This window comes from Nicotiana sylvestris, chromosome 6, assembly GCF_000393655.2.
Source record: "Nicotiana sylvestris chromosome 6, ASM39365v2, whole genome shotgun sequence".
NCBI classification, from domain to species: Eukaryota; Viridiplantae; Streptophyta; class Magnoliopsida; order Solanales; family Solanaceae; genus Nicotiana; species Nicotiana sylvestris.
In genome coordinates this window covers 91121874-91134060 of record NC_091062.1, presented here as the reverse complement: position 1 = coordinate 91134060, position 12187 = coordinate 91121874, and positions in this window count along the sequence as shown.

The window sequence follows — 12187 nt, the reverse complement described above, 5'->3', positions numbered from 1 at the left end:
AAGTGATTTACCTCAAGATTTTCGTGAATTCTCGCTCAAATATCACCCCAACCCGTGCTCTTTTTATCCAAACATGTCGAAATCCCGCAACCCTTCGATTTTTATTCTGTCTAGGGGTTTCGCTTCTGCGGTACACTTGGTTGCATTTGCGGTCTTTCAGATGCGAGACTTCATGTCACTTTTGCGGATTTCCCTGCTTCTGGGGACAACAAGACCGCTTTTATGGTCACGCTTCTGCGGCGACATTGCCGCTTCTGCGAAGCTACCTCACCAAGCGCCCTTGCGCTTCTACGATCAAACTCTCGCAGGTGCGACCCGCTTCTGCGATCACTGGACCAACCCACGCCTAGCTGCATGTGCGGTGGACAACTCACTTCTGCGAGCTCGCACCCACGGTCAAAAATCTGCAGGTGCGATTGCATGAGACCTGGAAAATTTCCAAAATTGCTCCAAGTCCAAATTTTTATCCGTTAACCATCCGGAATCCAGCCGAGGCCCTCGGGACCTCAACCAATTATACCAACAAGTCTTAAAACATCATACAAACTTAGTATAGGCCTTAAATCACATCAAATAACGCTAAAAATACGAATCACACCTCAATTCAAGCTTAATAAAACTAGAAAATTCCAACTTCTACATTCGATGCCGAAACCTATCAAATAAATTCCGATAGACCTCAAATTTTGCACACAAGTCATAAATGATATAATAGACCTATAAAAATTTTGTGGCCCGTTATCAATAAAGACAACTCCCGGTCAAATTTCCAAACCTTAAATTTTCAGTTTTTGCAATTTCAAACCAAATTTAACTACAGACTTTAAATAAATATCTTGACACACTTCTAAGCCCGAAATCACCATACAGAGTTATTGGAACCATTAAAATTCTATTCTGAGATCGTTTACACAAAATTCATCATCCAGTCAATTATTTCATCTTAAGCTTTAAATATTGGAACTAAGTTTCCAATTCATCCTGAAACCTCCCCGACAAGTCACATAATTATAATTGAACACAGAATAAGCTGTAAATAGGGGAACAAAGATGTAATACTCAAAATGACCGGCTAGATCGTTACACCTTAGGAGACTAGTATTTAAAAGGGCTATTCATTTGTAACTCAATAAGCAAATAGTTTAACTTTTCTCTAATACAAATTTTCCTTTGGAAATTCTCTTGCGTTCTTTATATCATTCCCTTAATGATTCCTAGTGTCTTACGTTGACTTGGCATAGTAAGATCGTGAGCAAATTGCGCAAGAACATGAGCAAGTTATCAAGTGTCGCACATACACTTAATTTAAGATAAGGACGTAACAATAGTCTAAAGATGCTTTTAACAAACTAAAAATATTATGAGAAAAAATTAGACCATGGTTAAAGTCAAATTAGAAACACTATACCATAATCTAATATATTATAAGCAAATTTAAAACTATATGAGCAAAAATTAGGACGGAGTCTAATATTATTCGAAAAACTAAGTTCTCAAAAATTATATTTACACAACTTCTTAATGGACAAAATCTATACTATAGCTTCAAAAAAGACACATAGGTAAAAACATTTTATAATCATGCATAAAATCATCTTGAGTCATCAATTTGGCCAATTTTTTTTTTATTATCGGAAGTATTTTTTTCTAAAGTTGAAGTGTTTGGCCAAGTTTTTAGAAAGAAAAAAGTACTTTTAAATTGAAGTAGAAATTGTTTTAAAAGGTAACTTCTCTTTAAAAGTACTTTTTTGAAATGCTTGACCAAACACTAATTGCTACTCAAAAATACTTTCAATCCAAACATAAATTATTTTTCATCAAAAGCACTTTTTAAAAATACTTTCTAAAATAAACTAATTTTAGAAGTTCGGCCAAATAGCTACAATTTGCAATCAATTAGTAAAATTATATAATTCAATCAACCCTCTCTATAACATCCTCATTTGTTTCAATATTTTTTGATTTTTATAGTGAATTGATGTTATACACCTATAACAACATTTGATGTTTAAATATTTTTTGGTTGTTATAGATACAAATTATTCATAAATTAATTATTTTTTTTCTTTTAATGTTACATATAAAAGATAAGAAACTTATTCAAATATGTATATTTTACTAGTTAAATATTGAGAAAGCTAATACATTATTAATAAATTCATGACTAAAAGTATAAGGATTGACATTTTAAATGTACCTAAAAAATAAAAAATTTCAAGATTGATGGAAAAACTTTGTAATTGTAGCTTGTTTCGTAGATTTTATCCTCTTACTAGCGATATAAAGTTTGAATTGGTTAAAATTCGTGTCTAATTTTTTCAGCAAAAAGGTATCCATTACTTTTCCCTTGAAGACAAAATAAGAGCTTAACAGTTAAATTTTCTATCTAAATATTTTTTGAAATATGTCCAATGAAAAAGATATCATGTGAAAATTTTCAAATATTATATCTTGTGCAAGATAGAAACTTTGTTTAATGAAAAAGATTGTATGCATATTTTTAGAATTATTAGTTGTAATCTTAAAGATTTTATATGGCTGTTATAGAGGGGGTAATATTACCAAGAGCAATTTGTTATAAATATGGTTATTGGTGTTGTTATTATACATAGAAATCTATTATTGAGAGGTGACCACCAAAGGATGTGGTGCAGTGGATGAGACTGCTCTTCCCTTAACCAGAGCTCTCGAGTTCGAGCCTTGGGTATGGAAAAATCCTTGTGTTTACCTTGAAAATAGTAATTACAATTAGATTTGATTTTATGATTCTAAAAATGCGTGATTTGTTTGTATGCTAGTTGCTAGGCAGTAGATGCTAAGTGTGAGACTATAAATAAGATAAGAGCTTGAAGGCAGTGTGTCAAGTAAACCGAGTGGCTGAGAATCGGGGCCTTGAGCTGGCCTATACGGGGCCTCGAGGTCGAGCTAAGTGCTAGGCTGTGAACGGCCGATGAAGGACTAACAGTTCTAAGAGCTTTGATAAGAGCTCTTTATGATCAATAATGGGTAATAAATGAAGAACAATTAATGAAACACAATAAATGTAAGCAATAAATGTAAGTAATAGAATCAAGGGAGAATGTGTTTAAGTTAGAGAACAGAGAATGTTCTTGTATTAAATGTGGTATATTACAAAATGATATGGGTTTCCTTTATATATAAGGGGGAATCCCAACATAGTACAGACATATTTATTACAAGGATATAAGGCTGGTACAACCATTTAATGCTACAGTACGGGCTTGAACTAGCCCAATAGACTTAGTCAGCTTTAATCACGTGCCTTGAAAACTTCCCGTTGGTCCATCATGGCCATCAATTTGCACTGCCTCGAGGTCGATCATTGAGAACCCTCGGGGTCAAACCTCGAGCTGAGCCTCGAGGCTTCAGGGGGCGGTCTTACGAAGCGCCATAATGACCTCAAAATCGGACTCTTCGATTTTATCCGTATACAGATAGTCCCCGCGTTTCTTAGAATGAAAATGATAAGAAATGTTCTTGAGTTCTTACCTCTTTGAAGACGTCAGCCCATCAGAGCATTAAATACCATGACTCAAAAGACTGCGCAGGGGTCGCTGTCAACACGACTATCGAGAAGCCCACGAACCGCAACTGGTTCGACCTTTCTGCTTCCCAAACGCTGCCCATATGGCTTCTATAAATACCTTAACCATTTTGTCATTCATACTTTTACACCATCTTCAAGTTTCTATAACTAAGTTTACCATCTTCTGCATTCTTCTCCCTTCTGCGCTTGCTTCTTTATTTTCCTTCTCAAAAACCCCTCTCTTTTATAGTCATGGCCAGAACCTCTAGAACGGTACCTCAGAAAGAGGGCACCACTTCCTCATCACGCCCATCCAAGGGCAAGCCAAAAATACCCCCAACTATCGAGCAATGTACCCCTACCCAATTCGATATCGTATCCGATTTTTCTATCAAAAATCCTCCTTTTATACCAGGCCGATGTGAGCACGTGTCTCGGTACATTAGTGTGGTGACCAATGTGAACAGAGTGAAGGAAGACTGCCGATGGGGGGAGGCAGTATTAGTAGAAATCCCCAACCCTGAGGAAATCATAGTAGACCACAAAGCTGGTTTCCTCAGCGTGTATACATACCCATTTACTCTAGGTCCCGTAGATTCTTTGGATCCTTCTTCCTCGTCGATAGATCCGGTGATTCTCGACTTTTGTCGTGAGTACCGAGTGACACTCGATCAAATCTATCCTTCTTTTTGGAGGATCATTTACACGCTTTGATATTTTTCCAACCAGGTCGAGGGGATGACCTTCACCCTCAATCACTTGGTCAGATTATACAACCCTCGTCTCTTCCGGGGTTTGATCAAGCTTCATCCTCGATCCGCGAGGCCGTTCTTTTTGAGCATCGATGAGGACAAGGATCGAGGGTGGATGAGCAGGTTTGTCTGAGTGAGGACCTCGGACATCATCCTGACTAATAGGATGTCATTCCCGGAGGAATGGAATATGAACCGTAATGCCCCTACCTCGAGCACGATTTATTGCCCTTTCATTCCCTTCTGAAAAATGATCTTCTTTTGATTATGCAGCCACCGCTTGGTACCCCGGCACAATTCAGAACCTATCGGGATGGATCGGATAGTTGGACTCCACTTTCCCTTATATCGAGCGTTCTTGGCGTGACTTGGCCAAAACGCGATGGCAGGCCAAGAACCACAGTATGCCTTTTATTGCTATCTTTACTAGGTTTCCTTATGAGTATCTTTTGTGGTGGTAAGTTTGATGCATCATGCTTTTGTTGGCCTCGGGGATGGAGTGTCAATGAGGCCATCTCCTGATGGTGAGGAAGGGACCTCAAAACCTAGCAAGGGAATGAAGAGGAAGAAAGAGACGTTGGCTGAGTCCCCCAAATCAGAGAAACCTAAAGTTCACAGGCTTCAGACCGATGCCACGGTTTCGATTTTGGCTGTTGCGGCAAGTCCCCATACCAAGGATGAAGGTGATGATGATGAGGATCGCCCTTTGGCACAAAGGGTGAGACGGGGCGCGGATGCTCCACAAGTTGCTCGGCGGAAGGCCGCCAAATCGGGGGTAGTCGATACGAATGTAGACATGTGATTTTTGACACTCCCCAAGATTTTTCATATTTTAGCACGTAAATATTTAATTTAGCCTTAATATAGCTATTTCAACTCAGTTTTACTCTTTTACTTTTATTTTATTACAAGAAAACGAAAATTACAAAATATAGGCTTATTAATATTTTGTAGTCATTTTTTTTAATCTTGAAAAAATACCAAAAAAAAATAGTTTTATTTTAATGGTCACTCTTATTTTAATAATTATTTTTACTTAAGTAGAGCTAATTAATGATTTTTATAATATTTTTAGTTAATCAAGCTAATTTTAAACATAGCTAGTCATAAGGGCCCAAGTTTCTAGTCCATTCCTTAAGCTCAATATCCAAATACCCATTAAGCTAATCCTAGGGACCCTTCTAGACTCGTCTTTGGAATAAAAAATAAATAAAAAAGACCCTAAGGACCTAATACACAAAAGACCTGGGGACTAATGAGCAAAAAACACAAAATGTAAACCTAGACCCTACCCCTACAAAAGCTAATGCTATTCAGCCAAAAAGGAGACCCTTGCACAGACAGAAAAAAACGGCGCCTGCTTCAGCTAGAGCAAACAGCTCCCTTCTTCTTCCTCCATTGTTTTCTCAAAATCTCACGCCTAAAAACCTTACGAATCAGCCATTTCCATCCTTTTTGACAAAGGCCAATGCCTGAAAATAGCTACCTAACAAAGAAGGATCAGTGTAATATACAAAGGGAGCAATTGATATACACAAAAAGAAAAAAAAAAAAGAAAAAACCTAGACTAGGAAAAGCTGACAGCCGCAGGAACGCAGATCTGACCACCGCAGACCAAGGACTCTCCCCCTGGAACCTCATCTTCTTCATCGCACCCTACATGGACCAGCGGTTTGAACAGATTTGTGAACTACACTCTAATCTTCTTCATCTCCCAAGAACCTCACCGGAAACCAACCACTGGCGACGCTATTTTCGAACTCCATTAAAACCAGCAGTAAACCAACTTCCTTCACCACCAAAAATTCCAGTCGAACAACCTCCAAAACATCACTATTTCAGTCCGAAATCCAGCCAAAAATGGCAAAAACGCAGCAGCTTTGTATTCTGTCCATTGATCTCATTTTTGGGGTTTAGCTCGAGTTTTTTCCGGTTTGTCGAGGTCTCGTTCGTAGGTCCTCATTTGAGGTCAAAAGCCCAGAAGTAGAAAAAGAAAAGCTAGTTAAAGGTCCATCCCTGTACACTTTCTTCTCGATAAATCCATGTTTTTATTTATTTATTTATTTGTCTTTAATTATATGTGGCATTGTTCTCGATTTATTTAGTTATATGTGCCATCGTTCTTGATTTGTTTGGCCGTTTAATGTGCTGCTTTCAAATGCTTTATTTTAGTTAGTAGTTAGTTGTTTTCCTTTGACTTATTTACTTCATTTGGAATTAGCTTAGCAAATAGTTAAAATATCCAGTAAGTTTTAATTGGATGATTTAGACTTCAAGCATAAGAAATAATCTCGGAAACATGTGATAGTTTCTAATTGAGTTGATTTTTTTTATAAATAAATGGGGTCGTTGAAGTTTATCTTCAAGAATTACATATGAGTCATGTGTTGGGGTTACATAAAAGTGCCAGATTTTAGGCTAAATAGGTTTGAATCGGCTAGGCCCATGGCATAGCTGGCCCATCCTTCCTTTTAATAATATGTCCCTACAATAAAATCCCAAAACTCATGGCCCTAACTTAATTAATTTTAACTCTTTAGAATTCGAGGCGTGCCATTTAGTTGAATTTTTCATGGCCCTCGCAAAAATAGAAAATGCATAGTTGCTTTAGGCGCGTTGTTAAAGAAAAATTACTTTCCTAAACTCGGGTGTGCATTTCATGTGACCCAAATCCAAATCTCGACAACGTTAAATAAATGTGTCGCAGACCGCGGGTGCATTTCATGTGGCGTGGTCCAAAGACGCATTTTAGATAACGTTGAATCTTCCTTAAAATTAATTAAAAGCGGTTAATAGTTTAAAATTACACAATAGGCTAAAACATATATTTAAAATCAGATAATAGGCCATTTATGATAGTTTAAGCGACCGTTCTAGAAGCACTGAATCCGAGGGTGCCTAACACCTTCCCTCGGGTTAACAGAATTCCTTATTCAGAATTTCTGGTTCGCAGACTTCAAAAAGGAAAGTCGAATTTTTCTCGATTTGGGATTTTAAAATAAACCGGTGATTTGGGACACCAGAAAACAAACTATCCCAAGTGGCGACTCTGAATAAAAAATGAATAAATAATCCCATTTCGAATGATGTCACTTAAATTGGAAAAACTCCCTTATATCCATCTTCGAGTGTGTAAAAAAGGAGGTGTGACAGCTCTGGCGACTCTGCTGGGGATTTTAACCCAGAACTCTGGTTCAGGGTTCAGAATTCGAGCTTAGAATAACTGTTATGATTGGCTTTTATTTGTTATCTGATTATTACATGTTTGAGCCTAATGTGCTAAATGCCGCTTTTTATTGCTTTGATTTTGCTTGAACTATATATAAATTGTTACGAAACCCTTCTTCTCTCTGAGTCTTCTAAATCATCTGGGAAGTCTGCACTTCGTGTGACTTCTTTTCTGTTAGAGTCATGTCCCAATTTTAGAACGAGGTTTGGATAAGTTGCAAAGTCGGTGAAGCTTCTATATTCCCGGTACACTGCCCCCCCTCGGCTCGAGCTGTCCGCTCGGGTAAGCCAAGTCCAGAACAATACACCCAGGTTTTAAACTTAGAATAACAAAGCCTCATGCCGGATCCCAAGTAGGAACGTTTGTTTGCATCATGTGCATCTGACTTTGGGGACTCAACACAGGGGTTGAGTCCGTCTAGGACAGGTGTACCCAAAAATCAAAAGACCATCTTGATGCATCTTACGTGCTACTTGCGTATCTGTCTGTTTCGGCTTGCATGTTGACTGGCTTCTAGAATAGGGAAAAAAATGAAAAGAAAAAAAGAAAAAAATCAAAAAAAAGGAGAAAGAAGAACAAAGAAACAAAAAGTGAGAGGTAGATATTTAGAAAATTCTGAAAATCTACCAAAATTCTGGAAAAAAAAAGTCATTTCAAAATGAGCCAAAATTTTCAAGTGTCATGTTTTCTTGTTCCGTCAAAACTGGGCGAACTATGCGGGTCTAATTCTCACCGGATGTGAGATACGTAGGCAAAAACCTCATCGGTTCCGGCCCATAATTTTCAAAAAATTCAAAAATATTTTCCTTTACTTCCTCTCTAGAAAAGTCTTTTTTTTGAGACACCATTTAAAAAAAATCCAAAAAATATTTTCATTTACTTCTTTCTTTAGAAAGTCATTCTTTTAGACCCCAATTTTTAAAAAAAAATACAAAAATATTTTCTTCTAATCTCTCTCAAAATCCAAAAATATTTGTTTGCAAATTCAAAAAAAAAATATTCTCTTTTCTTTTGGAGTATTTCTTTCATAAATTCAGAGTAAAATTCCAAAAAATATTTCCTTTCTTCTTTAGAAGTTTTTCTTTCTAAATTTTCAGAAAAAAAAAAAAGAAAAGAAAAAGAAGTTAAAATTCAAGAAAATATTTTTTTTTCTTTTCTTTAGAAGTCTTTCTTTTCAAAAATCCTTAAAAAAAATTTGAAATTCAAAAATATTTTCTTTCTTCTTTGTAAGTATTTCTTTTGAAAAAAAAAAACAAATTTCAAAATCAAAAAAAGAATTAGTTTATTTACTTTATTCATGATCTTTCTGAACTGCGCAAGATCTGATTCATGTTCCCACATGATACGTAGGCAACCCATATCAGGTTCGATCACCATTGAAAAGAAATGAAAAAAATGAAGAAATGAAAAAATATTGATAATAATAAGGACCGACTGAGTCCATTCTAACATGTTTTGTTTTGAATTGTGAAGAAAGTTGAGGTGGTCGGTTTGTGGTAAGCTGAGAACACAAGATCCAAGGAAAAATGATAACTGACATCGAAGCTGTTACAAGTGCTCAAGAGACTCAGGGTCAGAGAGTTCAACAAGAGTCTACTGTGTTTGAGAAAAATAGAATACTGAAACAGCAAATGACCGAAATGTGTCAAGCATGGGCCAGTGGTCAAGGACAGCCTCGTCATGAGTCACAATTTGCTACACAGCAAGAGCAATACCACTCTCTTGAGTACCACTCGTACTCGTTTGATCTTCCTGCAAACATTGAGAAGCCTGCCCGAAATATGGTACATGAAGAAATGACCCAAAGAGTGAAAAGCTTAGAACAACGATTGAAAAACATGCAAGGGTTGGCAGGTCAAAAGAGTGTTGCCTTCAAAAATCTATGTATGTTCCCTGATGTCCACTTGCCGCCTGGTTTCAAGACTCCCAAATTTGAAAAGTATGATGGACATGGAGATCCCATAGCTCACCTGAAAAGGTATTGCAATCAACTGAGAGGTGCGGGAAGAAACGAAGAATTGTTGATGACTTATTTTGGGAAAAGCCTTACGGGAGTAGCCTCCGAATGGTTTATGGATCAAGACACGTCTCGCTGGTATGTCTGGGATGACATGACACAGGCCTTTGTCAAATAGTTCCAATACAACATTGACATTGCCCCAGACCGCAATTCCTTTTCAAACTTGAAGAAGAAACCAATTGAAAGTTTCAGGGAATATGCCATTAAATGGAGAGAGCAAGCGGCCAGAGTTAAGCCACCCATGGATGAGCACGAGTTAATCACTATCTTCCTTCAGGCTCAAGAGCCAGATTATTTTTAAAACATGATGTCCGCAGTGGGTAAATCCTTCTCAGAAGCAATCAAAATGGGGAAAATGATTGAGAATGGTCTTAAGACAAGCAAAATTATAAGTTAAGCAATTCTCAAAGCCGCAACTCAGGCTGTCCCGATTGAATCCGATAATTTTAGTGACAGAATGAGAAGCACGAAGAAATTATGATGACATCAGGGTCGAGAAGAGGTCCTAGGAGAGCATCTCGAAGGTATGAGCAACCTCATCAGGTTTCCCATGATTCCCCTGAATACTATTATCCACTTCAGAACCCTCAATACTCTGTCGTTGCACCTCAGTATGTTGCCCGACCACCAAGACACCCCAGAAGGCGAGCACCAGCACCGCAAAATCTCCACCAACCTCCACAAAATTTTCAAATACCCTATAACCCACATCCAAGCCAGGGGTATAGAAGGGAACAAAGGCTGAAAGATAATTTTACACCAATAGGAGAGTCCTATGCAAGCTTGTTTGAGAAATTAAAGTAGTATGACATGATTGCACCTATTCCTCCAAATCATGTGGACCCACGTGCAAGGAGCTTTGACCCTTCTAAAAGGTGTGAATACCATTCCAATGCCCAGGGGCACGATGTTGAAAGCTGTCGGGATTTGAAAAGAGAAATAGAAAGGATGATCCAGGAAAAACTAATTGAAATTGGAGAAGACCCTGGTGATTCTAATGAGCATATGGGTGGCTAAATGTCAAGCTTGGAAATTGAAAAGTCATTCTCTCCCCACCTGGAAGGAATCTTGGTAGCTTGTTTTGATGTTTTTTCTATTATCTGGGTTATTTCAGGGTTATGATCCAGATTTTATTTGTTTTTATTGAGTCAAACCCTTCTATCCCTCTATTCTGTTTGTGTGAGTCTTGTCTGTCTATGTTGTTGCTATTTTCATTAGCCGAGTTATTTTAGGGTTCTAACTCGGATTTTAGGTTGTTTGTCTTATTTTTTACTCAATGAAATACAGTTTGTCCTTTGTGTCTTTCCCTGCTTAGTTCCCTTCCCGCTAGTTCTAATGACATGACATGCATGCGAAAATTTTGGCCAGATCTTAGAAACTGATTTAATCTGGAATTGGATAACAAACAAAAAAAAGAAAAAAACACTTTTGAGGATGAATAAAGAGTTGAAGTACTTTGGAACTAAGATCGAGTAAAATTCACCTTCAAATCATTGTGAAGATCGGGCTTGAGGAAGAATCAAGTGAAGTTTGTTGGAAAGTTTGACATTAAGGGATGGAAAATGTCTTGTGACCACGACACACCAAGAAGACAACCATGTTTGTCAATGCTGGGATCGCGAAAAGATAACATGATTGGCATTCTCGAGGCTAGGAGGCCTTTTTTCCGCTACCCAAACACTATATATCCTTTGCCACCCCTTTGAGCATGTGTTATTTTCTTTTGCTACCCTCTTTTGGAATCAAGCTTAGAGTCGGAAAAAAATGAATGAAAAATGAAAAAAAAAGAGAAAAAAGAGAAAAAAGAAAAAAAAAAGAGTCCATGTTCCAAGAGTACAAACTAGGGCAATTCTTAGAAAGTTCAAGAAAATAAAATGAAGAAGAAAAGAATTGTCAAAGGTCTATGCCCTCAAAAAATAGAAGCTGGGGCAACTTGTTTTGAAAACAAAAAGATAGAAAAAAGAAAAAGAAAATAAAAATAAAACAGAAAGAAAAATGAAAAAAATTAGTTAGATCAGATGTTTGAACTACGTTCGACCTGATTCCTTAAAAAAAAGATACGTAGGCAGCCTCACGGTTCGATCCAACCAAATAAGAATTCAAAAAAAAAGAGAAAAAAGAGAAAAATCCCAAAAAATCCCCAATAGCTGAAATTGGGGCAGATATTTTATTTCACTTTTGAAAGAGTCGATTCCAAGAGTTGTAAGTCTATAACCCCATCATTTTGAGTCTACTTTGAGCCTTCATACCTACCTTTCTTTCCAACCCTATCCAAAAACCTTCCCAATAAGACCTCTCGGTAAGCCTTCAAGAATATTAAGAGAAGCATGCAATGAGCAACGGTTGTCATGCGACATAGAACACTGTCAAGTTGCTCACCAAGAAAGAAGGAGAAAGAAAAAGAAAAGAAAAAGAAAAATGAGAGAGTCTTACTAGTGAAACCCCCCACGGGCACTGTAAGGCGAATGTAAGCAAAGATGAACAAATGAGAGAGACTTATTGGTGAAAACCCCTCGGGGCACCACTAGTCGAAAGTGAGTCGTGAAGATGATGCGAAAGATTGACACGAACAAGCCCGACTTCAAAGGTCATAAGAATGACAAAAGGGAAGATTGGATTAGTTTAATAGATCAGGCCGT